Source organism: Helianthus annuus, chromosome 16, assembly GCF_002127325.2.
Source record: "Helianthus annuus cultivar XRQ/B chromosome 16, HanXRQr2.0-SUNRISE, whole genome shotgun sequence".
Classification (NCBI taxonomy): Eukaryota; Viridiplantae; Streptophyta; class Magnoliopsida; order Asterales; family Asteraceae; genus Helianthus; species Helianthus annuus.
Genome location: NC_035448.2, coordinates 114828918 through 114843501, shown reverse-complemented (window position 1 = coordinate 114843501; position 14584 = coordinate 114828918). Strand labels below are relative to the sequence as shown.

General features: G+C 36.6%; 1 long non-coding RNA gene across 1 annotated transcript; it reads right to left on the bottom strand.

Annotated features, from left to right (window-relative positions):
* Window positions 1-2266: 2266 nt before the first annotated feature.
* Window positions 2267-3422, bottom strand: LOC110917221. Its single transcript, XR_002580427.2, has 2 exons — window positions 2870-3422; window positions 2267-2782 (listed from the first exon to the last, which is right to left on the bottom strand). It is a non-coding gene; the product is annotated as an uncharacterized LOC110917221 (long non-coding RNA).
* Window positions 3423-14584: the final 11162 nt, after the last annotated feature.

Here is a 14584-nt window from a genome sequence, read left to right as displayed (position 1 = left end):
TTGCGACTCGAGACCTGGACCAAGCAACTTCAAAACGGACTTCAGGGACTCGGGACCATCAAGGTCTCGACTCGAGACCACATCGTGACAACTCGAGAGGGGACTCGAGATCTCCGGGGTTACGAGTCATGCCTGCACCACTCGAGACCAACCATTACAAACCGAGACCTCCTGGTTGCGACTCGAGACTGCATGTTCTCGAGTCGAGACCACCTTGTCTCGACTGGGCTGTTCACTTTAGTTATTGGGCCATAACGTGATTTGTTTGGGCCGCCTGTTTAACTGAACTATGTGTTAGTTGATACTGTTGACTGATCCAATAGTAGAACAGGCCCAATAACTCTACATGTAACTGTATACATGCTATGTGTTAGATTATGTGTAAAATATACGTGACATTCTCTGTACCCAAACCTGACCTATACTGGTAACCATGTTAGGACGTGGTGACCAGCGTGTTTGACAAGTAACCTAATCTGCCGAGCAACCCAAGGTGAGTTCACACACTAAAAGCATGCGTCCCAAGGAGGGACACGGACAAACTGCCAACTTTGGGAAAAATACTTTTGAACTATTATTTCCGGGGGAAATCCGAATGGGTATTTACTATCTCCGGGGGAGATACGTTTGGATATTATTTATAAATCACAACTAGCCAAGCTAAACGAAACTCTATCACCTTAAGTCCCTGCTTACAGTACCGATTAATCGCCGAGGGCGAACGGGTTATTAGTTGATAGCGCTATTAGGTTTGACAACCTCACACCGTGACTGGGGGAGATCGGGCGTGAACTAGTTGACCTTGCATCTTGGTCAATGACGATAGACATTGACTCGGGGCACAACAACTTTCCGTCAACAGTTTCGGTATCTACAGCTTAGTGAGCTTACAGATGGGGTAGCTCCCCTCAACATGATTATAAATGCTTTATCTAAACAACTTATGTATTAGAAAACTAAAACTGGACAACTAGTGAACTTGCTCAACTTTACGTTAACACCTTACTGCATGCTTTGCAGGTACTCAGTGATTCAGGAGCTTGCAGCTTGCGGATGTGTAGTGGTCGTCTAACCCGTGTGTTGAGTTCTAAACAAACTTGAACTAAGAATCTTGTTCTAAACTATTTTGTCTATGCTTCCGCTACTTATCTGAACTATTACCTAAACTTAAATTCTTTTGAACCTTGATTATGATATTTGCCAATTTTGTGATTGGTGAGTATTACTTATGTTATTAATTAAATTGCTCAGTATAATTGGTGGCTGGATCCTGGTCAGTCACGCCCCCAAGCGGTGGTGTTCCGCAGGTGGATTTTGGGGGTGTGACAACTTGCTTGTAAAATGGTTTAGAAATATGTAATTCTTGTATGCTTTGCAAAAAGTGCATGTCTTTCCACCCCGAAAACATTTACAAAATGTAAAACAGTGAAAAGGTGGGGTTATGAACTCACCTGAATATTCCTGTGCAAAGCTAGCTATATACGACTTTGTGATGTCGTTTCCAAGACTTGACTTGCTTGCGTGCGTTCTACAATATTCCTTACACGGAATATCTTATAAGTTTCTAAGTAATTGCGGTAACTACACTACGTGTCACCGAGCTTTACCGAATCGCTAACTGAACGATTTGACGTAAATTGTTAACTTAATGAAAATGATTAAATTATATTCGTTTAGCTTCGTTTGTTGTCGAAATAACTAATAAGTCTTGAAAAGACTTGGTTAACGATATATGTCGTGTTTGTTTTTGAAAATAAATATATACTATATTTATTTTTATAAAAGGGTTCGTGTTTGAAATAAATATATAAATTGTATTTATTTTTATAAAAGCATTGTCGAATCTTAAATGTTTAAACCAAACATAAATAGTTATGGTTTTTATAAAAGATATCCGGATTGTTGTGTTTGGAAATAAATATATCTAAATATATTTATTTTATAAAACTATCAAGTTTAGTTATCTCGTAAAATGGTTTTGTCGAAATGTTATCACCATACTTTGTAAGTTATGTAGTGTCGTGGAAAGTAAATATATGTATTTATATTGATCGTCGTAAAAGTCGCTTGATGTCGTTAGTTACCCTTTTTCAATAAAACACATTGTTTCATAATTTAATTTGAATCCGTAACGTTCGCTTTATTATAAAATACTTTTCGTTTATGGTTTTTCTCGAAAAACGGGCAGCGTTTCCTCTGTTTTTGGACGCCCCCGACGACACAAGTCGTCGTTTTTTTATCAAAATTCAACACAATTTAAACAATATACATGTAATTTGTCAAATATATATTAAACGTAAAGTATAATTCAACCGGTTTGAGCTCGTTTGTCACGTACGACTAAACTATATAAAAACATAAATACTAAACGCGTCGTTAACTTTTACCACTCTTCGTGTCGAAACTTCGTGTTGCTTGACTGAGTTGACCAGAGTCAGCCGGGTTGACCGGCTGAGTTGACTTCCTGAGTTGACCCGCTGAGTTTGACCGGGTTGACTCCGTTGACCGAAACAAACATAACCCGAATCTGTAACACCTTCACTTGAACCTGAACCGAGATGAAAATCCAAACGAAAATAATCTTGAATCTGATCCCGTACCTTCAGATGTGCTCGAACCACGACCCGAACCAAACTGTTCCAAAACAACTCGAACAAAACACCCGACTTTCCCTTTGTGTCACTCGAACCAGCCATGAAGCTGAACCATCACTGGACCGAAGCCCGAGATAAACCACCGCTGCTGCCTTACCGTCAGCCGGTAACCCGACGGCTCCGCCGTCCTGTCGGTGCCGGCCACCACAATCCACATTGTCATCAGTCATAAAACAGAAAGGAGATGAAAATAAAAAAACGGGGAGGGGGTTTACCGGAGCTTTCGTCGGAGAACAAGCGACAACCACCACCGCCGCACCTCGTCGGCGTTCGACGCCGGTTCTGCCGTCCTCTCCGTCTTCTCTCTCTCTTCGTGCTATCTTCTCTCCTCGTTCTTCAGGGTATCGAGATGTGGGAGTGTGTCGCCGGAGCGTGTGGTTGACACGTTGCCGGAGCGTCGGCCGTTGTACCTCCGGTCACCGGAGATGACAGAGAGCAGAGACAGGGAGGTGGGAGTTGTGTGTGTCTCCGATTCACGAAGGAGAAGAGGGGGGGGGGGGTATTTGAGTTGTCAGTTGAGCTTGAGAGAGGAGATGAGGGAATGGATTTGGGGACCTGCTTCTCCATATTTGTTTTGTGTGTTGTTCTGCGAGAGAGAGGGAGAGACCTCTTTTTTTTGTATGTGTTTGTTGTGAATGAAAGTAACCTGGGTGCAACACCCTCATTTATAGAGTTTAGTTGTTAAGATTTTGTAAGATCTTTTGTAGATCTATGTAAATCTTGTATAGATTTTTGCCTAGATTTGATGAGATTTTGGAAATCTTTTGTAGAGATTTGGCAATATCTTGTACAGATTTTGTATAGATTTTGTGTTTCAAATCTTTGAAACATCAATCTTATGGAGAGATTTTGATTAGATTGTAGAGATCCTAATAGGATTTTGTAAATCTTATATTGATTCTAACATATTATGTGTAGGTTTAGGCTTGTGGGTTTTGGGCTTGGCCCCAGGGCCCACCAGCCCATCTCATGTGTAAGTGGCCCGTAATTCCTACGAGACCCGATATCGCAACCCAACTCCATAAGCATAAAATATTCGTGTAACATTCATATTTGTCGGCGTTGTCAGTATTTCGTACGGTTTCAGTTTATTACCGTTTAATTTCCAATAGTATCTCCGCAGATCGCCACACGCACACTGTAAAACCGTATAAGCGTTCCTAAGCTTACTGAGGCCCTAATTAAGTTAATTTTGCGTCGTAAACACTATTTAAAGTCGCGTAAATCGCCTGTTAATCACGTAATTAAGGGCGTAAATTACCGATTGTCACAAAAGGAATATAATCTGAAGAAGTTGTGGGAGTAGTAGAACTCCTTGGAATGTCAAAAATCGACTCATGGAATTGAATATTCGGGAAGTATACGTACGAGACGTATGAGGATCACAACATAGATAACTGAGATGAGATGTGTAACGCCCCAAAATCCAATGTTTAAACATTGTGTTTACTAGATTTATGGTGTGAAATAACTTAACTAAACCTAGTTAACAAAAATGGCTAAATAGAAAGAATGAAAAACAATACAAGGTCCAATTGTGACATCTTTGAAAATTGATGAAAATGGTTAAGAACAAGGGATTTAGAGTCAAAATTCGGCATTCTTTTGTGTGTGTCTGTGTATACATTGATGTCTAGAGAGAGAGAGAGAGAGGGGAAGAACTCACTAGTTCAACTTATCAAGTTTAAGCAAAGTCAAGACCAAATTCGATGGTGAAATCAATGCATGAATGAACAATCCTTACCACCCAATGCTAATCATGTGGTAAGTTGTAGAATTTAATTTGGTGATTTTGTATGAAGTGGGTTTATGATCAATCCACAAATTAGTATGAAATTAAGCATGAATATGTGTTAGAATCACCATATGGAGCATGAATTATGCAAGATGTTGAGTAATTTAATGTTTTGGGGTGAAACCTACTTGTATTAGTAAGAATGATGATATGGGTGAATCATACATGTCCAATTCTTGTGAAATTTTCATGTATGATGCTTTATACTTGTTAGGTAGGTTGAGTATGGTATGGAAATTATTTGATGTTTACTTGTGTTGATGAATGAAGGTGATAAGTAGGAAGAAAAGCATGAAATACTTGTACATTATGCTTAGAAAGTAGTACGCACACCAAGTATTTGATGAAATGTCTAGGTAATGTTAGAAGATGAAAATGTATGCAAGAAGTTGGTTAATAGATATAGGATGTGATAATAATGTATTTTTTAGTAAACTTACATGAGGAAGGTGGGTTTGAATTAATCCATATGAAGGTTTTGTTTGATTTCAAGATTTGGTAGAAGTGTGCACTAGTGGCTTGCATTATATGCTAGAATGTTGGTGCACACTATGTGTCGGACTAGTTGCTTAATGGTAATTTAGAAATGGATGTGTATTAAATGTATAGCAGTGTCATATGCGTAACATCCCGAATTTTTGGTGGGATTAAAAAATATATATTTTTAATAAACACATATATAAGATTTCAAATAAGTTTGTATCAGTGGAAATAGTATTTTTATAAAATATTAGGAAATTGTAATTAAAGAATTATCAAGTGTTAGAGAAATAAGCTTGATAATTTAATTATCAAAGCTTTAACCTAACTTAAATAGTTAAGATTTATTGTAAACATGGAAGTTAAGGGTATTTTTATTGAATTTATAATCTTTGAGGGCCAAGTGCTAATTCCCTAACTTGGTGGTAAAAATGGGTTAACTAGTAAAGATAAGTTATAACAAAAAAAGAAGGAAAAGGGGCGACACCAGGAGGTCGAACCTCCTAGATGATTCTGCATGGAGGGAGATGACCCCGTAGATGAGGTCAATTTCACAACTTGAAGACGAATTAATGAGATTGGAACTTGATTCTATCATCCTTCTCGATTTCTATGGCTATTGGTAAGTAACCCTCTATGTTTTGGATTGTAAAAAACTCATGGGTTAGGGTTCTTGTGTTTTATGGTTCAATAAAACTGAAATTCATGGTTTTGATGCTTGATTTCTGGATGTAGAAACTCTAATTGATATGTTAGAAAGATTAGATGTAGTTTGGAGTTATCAGTTTATATTGCATGAAAAGATTTAACTACTAAGTTTGGCAAATTAGTAAGGCAGAATGGAAAACATGTATATTTGCTGACACAAATCAGAACAGAACTTGTGAATCTAAAAACAATGGTGATTTTATTTAAAAACATAAAAGATGATACTATTTGAGAATTACAAAGAATGTAGACATCTTTAATGATGAATTGCGGGTATGAGAGTTCATATAAGCGTAAAAAAAATGGTGAAATATAGTTTATACCCGCAAGGTGTTTGATCAAATGCATAAACCAAAATAAAAGTGAATTTTTGAAAGATTTGTTATGTTTACTTCATGAAATAGTTGTCAATAATCAAGAGTTGATTAGTGGGCGCAAGTTTATGACAAACCTAGTTGGTTAATTGGTTTATTATATATTATCATAATGACACATATGAGCTCGTTATGTCAAAGAATGGGTTAATCGACCAAATGGGTCATTTGGGTAAATGGAAGTATATGGTTTGGTTTAGAACAATAACTTATGTATTATTATTAATTTGTGTTTTAAGTATGCTTTTAAATCTTAATATATTAGTATTGGCCCGTAACTTGTGGTTACATGAAATGGGTGATAACGGGTCAAATGAATAGTAATAAACCAATTAACAAATTTGGGGTTAAAGAATGATTTAGAACGCATGATTGATGATGGGTGAATAAATACTTAGGTATTATAAGATGAATACCCATCTTATGTGTTCTAGTGATTTGCAAGTTTGATTTGTTGTCAAGATAGGTGAGGTAACGTTTGGATGGAAACGGGCCAAACGAATGACAAAGCAACAACAATCCTACGGGCGAAGGTGAGTGACTCGAATGTGTTTGGATTGTATTGAATTAAATAGTATTCTTGTTAACTCGAAATTTTATAGTTACGGTGGACGGTTTAATACAAATTATTGAATAGGGTTTGATTTAACAATAACGTATTGTTTTTGCGATGTTTTGGGGGTTTAAACCCATTGAAAAAGAATGCAAATTGTTAATGGGTCGAGATACCCAAGTGCTGAAAATTCGACTTGTTTACAAATTTTTGCTGATCTTTAAAAATTCATAGTAAATCATCTGAATGTTTGTTCGGGGCGTATTTTATATCCACGGAAAGGTCTCTGAGTCGCCGTCACTAAGAATTTTGTTTGAACTCAAATACTCTCTGTAAGGAGGGGAGTATACTGAATTACTACAGCTGTGCATAGCTGAGTGAAAAACATAAATTTTATAACACTTGCATAATCTTGGTGATTTTATAAAGAACCCGTCGGAAGTGATTGTATTATTTTTGCAAACCTCAACATAATTATATATATTTACATGAGTTAAAGTGAGTGGTTCTATGAATATGGAATGTGTATGCTACCTAAAAAGTCATGGGCATTGTGACCCGTATGTGCAAATGCATGTGTTCATTGTGTAGTGCTTATGAATGAATGACACTTGTGTCGTTAAAATTATATAACCTAAGTGAGTAGGTTATGAATGCATATATGAGTTATTAAGAATATGTTAAGTAATAACGGTCGTTGATAATCGTATATGTTGTTTAATGAATTACAACATAGTTATGTGGTGGTTTAGCATTTTATTTATACCGACTAAATTGCTTTAATAATGGTTTACTTTAAAGTGTCATTGACTCTATATTAGCAGGGATATACATGAGATGTGGAAAAAAGGGGCTCCCGGCTTAGAACGGAAAAAGACACAAATGCATGACTTGAGATTATGAAGTAATGGTATGATATTGTTTCATTGGGCGTCATGAGCATTGAAAACTCCTTTATGTTTGATACAAAAAAAATATTATGAGTCCTCACTTAGAAAAAGCTAATTTTTATGGTATCTTCCATGTAGGTGATATGTTTGAAAACAATGAACGGATAGATAAGTCGTGAGAACAAACGGGTGGCTTGAACTGGTAACATGGAAGAAGAAAAGAACTCAAAAGTCGTTCACCAATAATCCGGTTCACTAAATATATTTGTCATTCTTATGTTTACCGCAGGAAAATACATGTATATATATATATATATAGGGTAGAGTTCATGTGAGAACCACCTTTATTGCGGGAATCGCAAGAACAAATGTGAACACAACAAAATAAACTCACTACACCACCCAAAACCTAAAACAACCGAAAAAAAAACCTAACCCTCCCATCCCACCATCCAAAAACCTAAAAAAAAACCTAACCCCACCCCCAAAAACCAAACCCCCCTTAAGCTAAATGCTAAAAACTAAACCAGAAAGTTAAATCCCCCAAAAACCTAAAAAAAGCCTAACCCCCCCCCCCACTCAAGCTAAATGTTAAAAACTAAACCATAAAGCTAAACCCTCAAAAAAACCTAAAAATATATAAAAAAACGATTTTTTAAAAATTTTTTTAATAAAAATCGCTAGTATTAGTCGCCAATTTTTTTTTGTTGACGAAAAGTAGCGATTTTATTAAAAAATATCAAAAAAAATTGCTAAATGCTAAAATCTAAACCATAAAGCTAAACCCCCAAAAAACCTAAAAATATATAAAAAAACGATTTTTTTAATTTTTTTAATAAAAATCGCAAGTATTAGTCGCCAATTTTTTTTTTGTTGACGAAAAGTAGCGATTTTATTAAAAAATATTAAAAAAAATTGTGTGATTTTTAGATTTTTTTGAATGTGTTCACATTGGTTATTGCGGTTCTCATAATAAAGGGTGGTTCCTAACGGATCATTCTCCTATATATATTGATGTGCGTAAAATACAACATATAAATTATATCAAATACGACATAAAATCAACCCTTTTCGGTACTAATGTTGGAAAAAACGTGTTTCTTTGTTCCTTTTTAATTTACAGGGTCAAAAGAGCTTAAACGTACAAAAGAAGCAAATTAACAGCAGAAACCAACATAAACACAAAGAAGGAGGATTGACACGACTCGCCAAGCCCCCATCCACATCCCAACCAACAAAATAACAAGAACAGAAGCTCTGGCATGGACCGTGCCCAGGCGGGGCGTGGTCAACTCTAAGATTCGTAGAATCTGAGATAGTACAGCAACTACAATTGCCACGGGGCCGTGTTATTGACACACGGGGCCGTGTTAGCACAAGGTCTGACACTGTAGTTAATGAAGAGGAGAGAGATTGAAGGCCACGGGGTCGTGCCAGAAGGGCACGGGGCCGTGTTGATTGTCTGACTTCAGCTATAAATAGGGTTGCTTGGTTTCACTCCAATCCATCCCTTGGCAAACCACTTCTCTCACACTTGCCACCACTACAACACCAACACCAACACCAACACCCATCACCATCATCCATCTTCCATCATTTAGAGTGTGTAGTAGTCTCAGGATCCAAGATCGATCGTAAGAGTTCTTGTCAAACAAAGGCCATGCTTGGCTAAACTCTTACATCACTTGGTGAAGACAAATATTTTATGTATTATTTTTTGATTTCCAACCTTTGGCTCCTTTTCACTTGGGTATGTATTAATGAATTTAATAACTAGTTTTCTATATTGAAGGCGAATCTTTTTAACCATTCTTCATGTTTTGTTGAATCACTCATTCGTGTCTTTACGGACTATATAAAGCACGTTAACAGCCTGGAAGGGGGTTAGAAGGGTGGTTGGGTAATTTAATGTCTCGTTCAGTGTATAGATCCAGCGAGAACCTGGTTCAAGCCTAGTAAGACTTCACGAGTGGGCAGTACAATCTGCCTCGGGAGAAGTAAGAACCGCTTGAATCCCTTATTTATAAACTACTATTAAAACTTTAAACCAACCTTACGGGATTGTATCCTTGCTGACTCAAACCAATTGGTTGAGGGTAACGCTGCCTGGAAAGGGGCCTACCACTTTTCGCATTAATAATTTACTTAATTATCTTTCAATAATCCGACCTTGCTGGACTGTATCTCTGCTGACTCAGACCAATAAGTTGAGGGTAACGCTACCTGGAAGGGGGCCTACTACTATAACTTAAAGATAATCTCTTAAATGCCTAAAGTGCGAAAATCATCAAAGGATACATAAAAGAGGAGTAACGATAAGCCTTGTGTTAGATCCTTATATTTCTATTTTTATTTTTCTAGTTTATCTTTTTATAACTCTCAAAACTTTTTATCAAAATTTGGTTAGATTAGACGTTAACGATAAGCCGGTACTAAAAGCTCTTGTATCCTTAGACGACCTCAATATCTTGCCATCACTATACTACGTCCGCGATGGGTGCACCTGCCCTAACATGTGTAGAGTGATAGTGTTTTATTGTGTTTTATAAATTTAAAACTTGATTCGCGAGTAAAAAGAGCTTAAAATATATCTAAAAATTACACTCACACCTTCACACGTCAAGTTTTTTGCGCTGTTGCCGGGGACACAAGGATTTTAAGGAAGCTTACAATTAACGACCTAATCAATTTTTATCTTTTCTTTTTGAGTTTTTCTTCTTTTCCCCAATTTTCTACTTTCTGCTGGAATAACACATGGTCGTGTTTAATCAACACGGGCCGTGTCAAAACTACAGTATCTGAGAAGAGCTGTTTTCTTATTATTGGAACCGAGACACGGGGCCGTGTTACAGAAGCACAGTGCCGTGTCAAACTTCTAGTATCTGGGAACTTGAAAACATAAACTTTTTTTGGACAGCACGGGTCATGCCAACACCAGCACGGGGCTGTGCTATTCTTCTGATCATGCATTCTTTTTGTTTTTGTTCGTAGAAAATCACATAATTCTGTATAATTCGCAGGAGATACAGTTTGGTGCATGACCTCCACCTCCGAAAAAGACATAAAAGTACCGCTTGACGAACCCGAGCGCTTTTTGAGAAAAAGTCTTCAAGACAAAAACCGACAGAAAGCCTCGACCCAAAACCCCCGTATGGCGGATCAACGCACTATCATGGATTACCTACGGCCTACGGTCAGTAATCTTGGAGCCGCTATTAACCCTCCTAATGTCGATGCTAATAACTTTGAGCTTAGACCACACTTAATCCGAATGCTCCAAAATTTCGCCACTTTTCACGACCTATCCGATGAAGATCCCCATTTACATATTACCAACTTTTTTCAAATATGTTGTGACAACCCTCACAATTACAGGTATCCGTACAATTAATTAATATTAAATTTGTGCTTAATGTCTGTGCTTGATTTCAAGTGATGATTAAACTGCTTTTTGATTTCTGTTACATACATACATATGCATCACATTTCATACTGTCACTCCATTTATTACACACAACCTTTAGTGACAAACTTGATGCACAAAGCACAGTTAGCACAGTGAGCGGATAACTCAGAAACATGCTGACAATGCCAGCACATAGACAGACAATATATTGAGGCCCAGTATGAGCCAGAGACAGGTACTACACTAGTATGGAGTGTAGGGAAGTAAGGACCATAAAACTACGTCACTAGGTGATAGTTTAGGAGCCGGAAAGTCCCTAAAACCCACTTAAAAAGCAAAATTCTGCATCTATTAACAAAATTCAGCATTTAAACATGCTAGTCACTTGCAAAAATATGGCAAAATGGTCCTGTATCCTTTCCGAAGTGTCGCGAATTAAAAGGGTCACTAAAAGTTACATAAAGTACACTTTACGATACAACTTAGCACTTTAACGGAACGGTATCAAACCGAACAACCGGACATTACCCGGAACACAAAAATATTGTTAAAAACATTGTTTTTATTTTTCTAAGCTAGTCTTGGTTCCCGAACACTTGAACACACTACATAAGACATGGTACACACTTAAACACAAGACACTTACACTTAACACCCTACTACTTAACTTTACCATTTAATTTTCATCTTACCCCCCCCCCCCCCCTTTGTGTGACCGTCCCCAAGGGACCCTACCCTCACAAGATTTGATTCAAATCTTCTTAAAATCAACTAAATCTCTTATTGGGATTTGGTTGATTATGTGTGTACTTTAGTTGACATCTTACCCATTGGACAATAGATCATGGGGATTATAAAACACATATCATCTTCACTAATCACCAAGCTCACTCACCCTCCCTCTCCTCCATTGAAGCTCAGCCGAAACACCCCCTATATACACTCACCACTTTCAACTCTTGTTCATCAATTCCAAGCTTACCACAAGGTGCATCGAGGTGAATCACGAAGTGTGGAACTCACGGATCATCAAGGACCCCTCTCGTGTGCTTTTATCCACTCATTTTCTCTAGTGTTTCTTCCCTAGCTTAAAAGCTAGTAGTAAGCTTCTTTGATCCTCATTTACTTCATGTTTATGGTGGTTAATAGTTATATTATGATGAAATCTCAAGAACACTAAAAGATCATAAACATAAGTCTTGTAACATAAGCTTAAAGATGAAGAACCTAGATGAAATAATGGTAGTATGATGTTGTTTGAATGTGTTGATGATTTCTTGATGGTTACTAGTAATATGATGGTTAGTCATCATATGAGGCTTGTTAAGTTATGATTAAAAACATGGCTTAACAAGTTAGGGATGATTATGTGTACATTAAATAATCATCCACTAGTGAAGACATGAACTTGAAAGTAGGATGATTTTTCTTGAAAAATAATAAACCAAGTAAACTAGTAATCTTGTAAATCCAAGCCTTGAGGATGATTTCCTAAACAAACCAAGTTAAAAGACGGTTTTTGAAGGATCATAACTTTTCTTGCATATACATTATTTTTGGAATTAAAAGGAGTATAAGGATGCAAGTGAAACATGAAAATGTGGTAAATAAATATTTTTGTAAAATATGTTCACAAGTTGTGAACATCTAAAAATCCCGAGAATGAGATTTTAACAAAAGTAAACACACTTTGGAGGGTAACTAAACCCACTAAACACCCCACTAAGTTACTACGCGTTTTTATGAAAAACCAAGTTCATGTTGTTAGGTAAAGTGCATTGTTTTTGCAATTGACTAGTGTAATGTCGTTTAGTAACTTGTTGTTGATTGGTTGAATGATTTCCGAAAAGAAAATGATATGCTAATAAGCATGGACACCTCCATTTACAAAGGAAACTCTGGCGAAATTTTCTAAAATTCTAACACTTAGAAAATATTTTCTAAACAAGTGTTACGAGTATGTTTTCAACTTTGTTTTTCAAAATAAACTTCGCCATAGGTTTTGTTACAAAAATACAAAGTATCGGAGGTTGGTTTATGTAAATAAAAATGGGTAAATATATATTTAGAATATATATTTTATACTAAGACACTTGTGTGAGTATTTGTATATTTTGTGAACTAGTTATATTATTTTAGGGTAAAATAATATAACTTAACAAAATACCTTGACATTTACAACTCCAAAATAATACCGAAAACATCACGGAATAAATATTTAAGTTACACACAAGATTGTGAAACCGAACAAGAAAACGTAACTTATGAATTGTTCCAGAAGAAACTCTTACACACATATTTTGGGTAAAATATTATTTTGGAAACTAAAGAAGTGAAAATATATTATTTTTGGGAAAAATACATATATTTGGAAATACATTATTTTTGGACAAATAAGTTAAATATATTTTCCTAAGTGGGACTTAAAATATATTTTTCGAAACTACAAATATACATGTATAAATACCCCATCCTTGGGAAGGAATACGGAAGTTAAAATACTTAAAAAAGTATGAACACGAAATATTGTTTAACAATTATTCCAAACATTAACTATAATTTAAAGTTAAAATAATTATTAATAATTATAACTTGGAATAATTTTGGGAACACAAGTAACGTAACTCAAAAACCTTCATACTAAGCAAAGGCACGGCCTGTTCGTCTAATAGACGTTAGTACACTGTAGGTAGTCGTGTTTGCGGAGGAGACTTGGGTTACACATACTGAAGACGCACTACTGTGAGTTCATGTCCCCCTTTTCTTTAAACTGTTTTGTTTATTTACTTCGGGGGTGAAATACATGTTACAAAGGGATACTTACAATACTATTGGTATGATTAGCCTAGGAAAGAACCATAGATCATGTGATAGGATAGGCAGATACTTGGGACCATTAATCCTCGTATCAGGACCGAGGGGCATGAGTGATAGATCTATTTAGGTGTAGCGAGCCCACACCCATGAGGCCGGGGTGGCCCATAGTGGTGAACTATGTCTTCTAGCCGGGAGCCCGGTACAACTTTGCTAGGTTTGAGTCTTCCTATACCATCACACATATCAGTGGCCTTGCAAACCATTGGTGATCTTTTCCTTGTTTGCAATCATACCGGGACATACATACATACATTGTTTACAAAGGTTTATACATACTCATATACACATGAACTCGCTCAACTTTTTGTTGATTTTTCAAACTACATGTATTCCAGGTAATTAGTGGATCTGGCGGAGTATGCATGTGTCAGGCTGCGTTGAATAAAGACGTCATCCAGGGTTGTAGGTTTAGGAGGTGTAACCCTTACCTGGACGGGTTACACGTCTTTAAACCTCGTTTATTTAAAGTCTTTTGTTGTGTCTCATGAACACGCTGTAGTCAAGTATGGTTTGTAACTTATTTTAAGTGTCTACATTTTCAAACAATGATGTTGTGGTATTTTTAAACTTAATGAATGGATGAACGTCTTGTGTTTTTATCATATAGCATTGTTGTGATTGTCGCTATGGTATTAAGAAGTCACACCATTAAACCCACGCTTCTGCAAAAGCCAGGGTTTGACAGCTTGGTATCAGAGCCTCGATCATAGCGAACTAGGATTCCTTCTCGAGTCTAGACTATGATCATCAGGGCTCTCACGAAAATGTTTTCAACATTTTTACATTGCATACACAAAACGCCCAGATCCAGAGTAAAACCATTTTTAGAAACAAAAGGCACAATTAC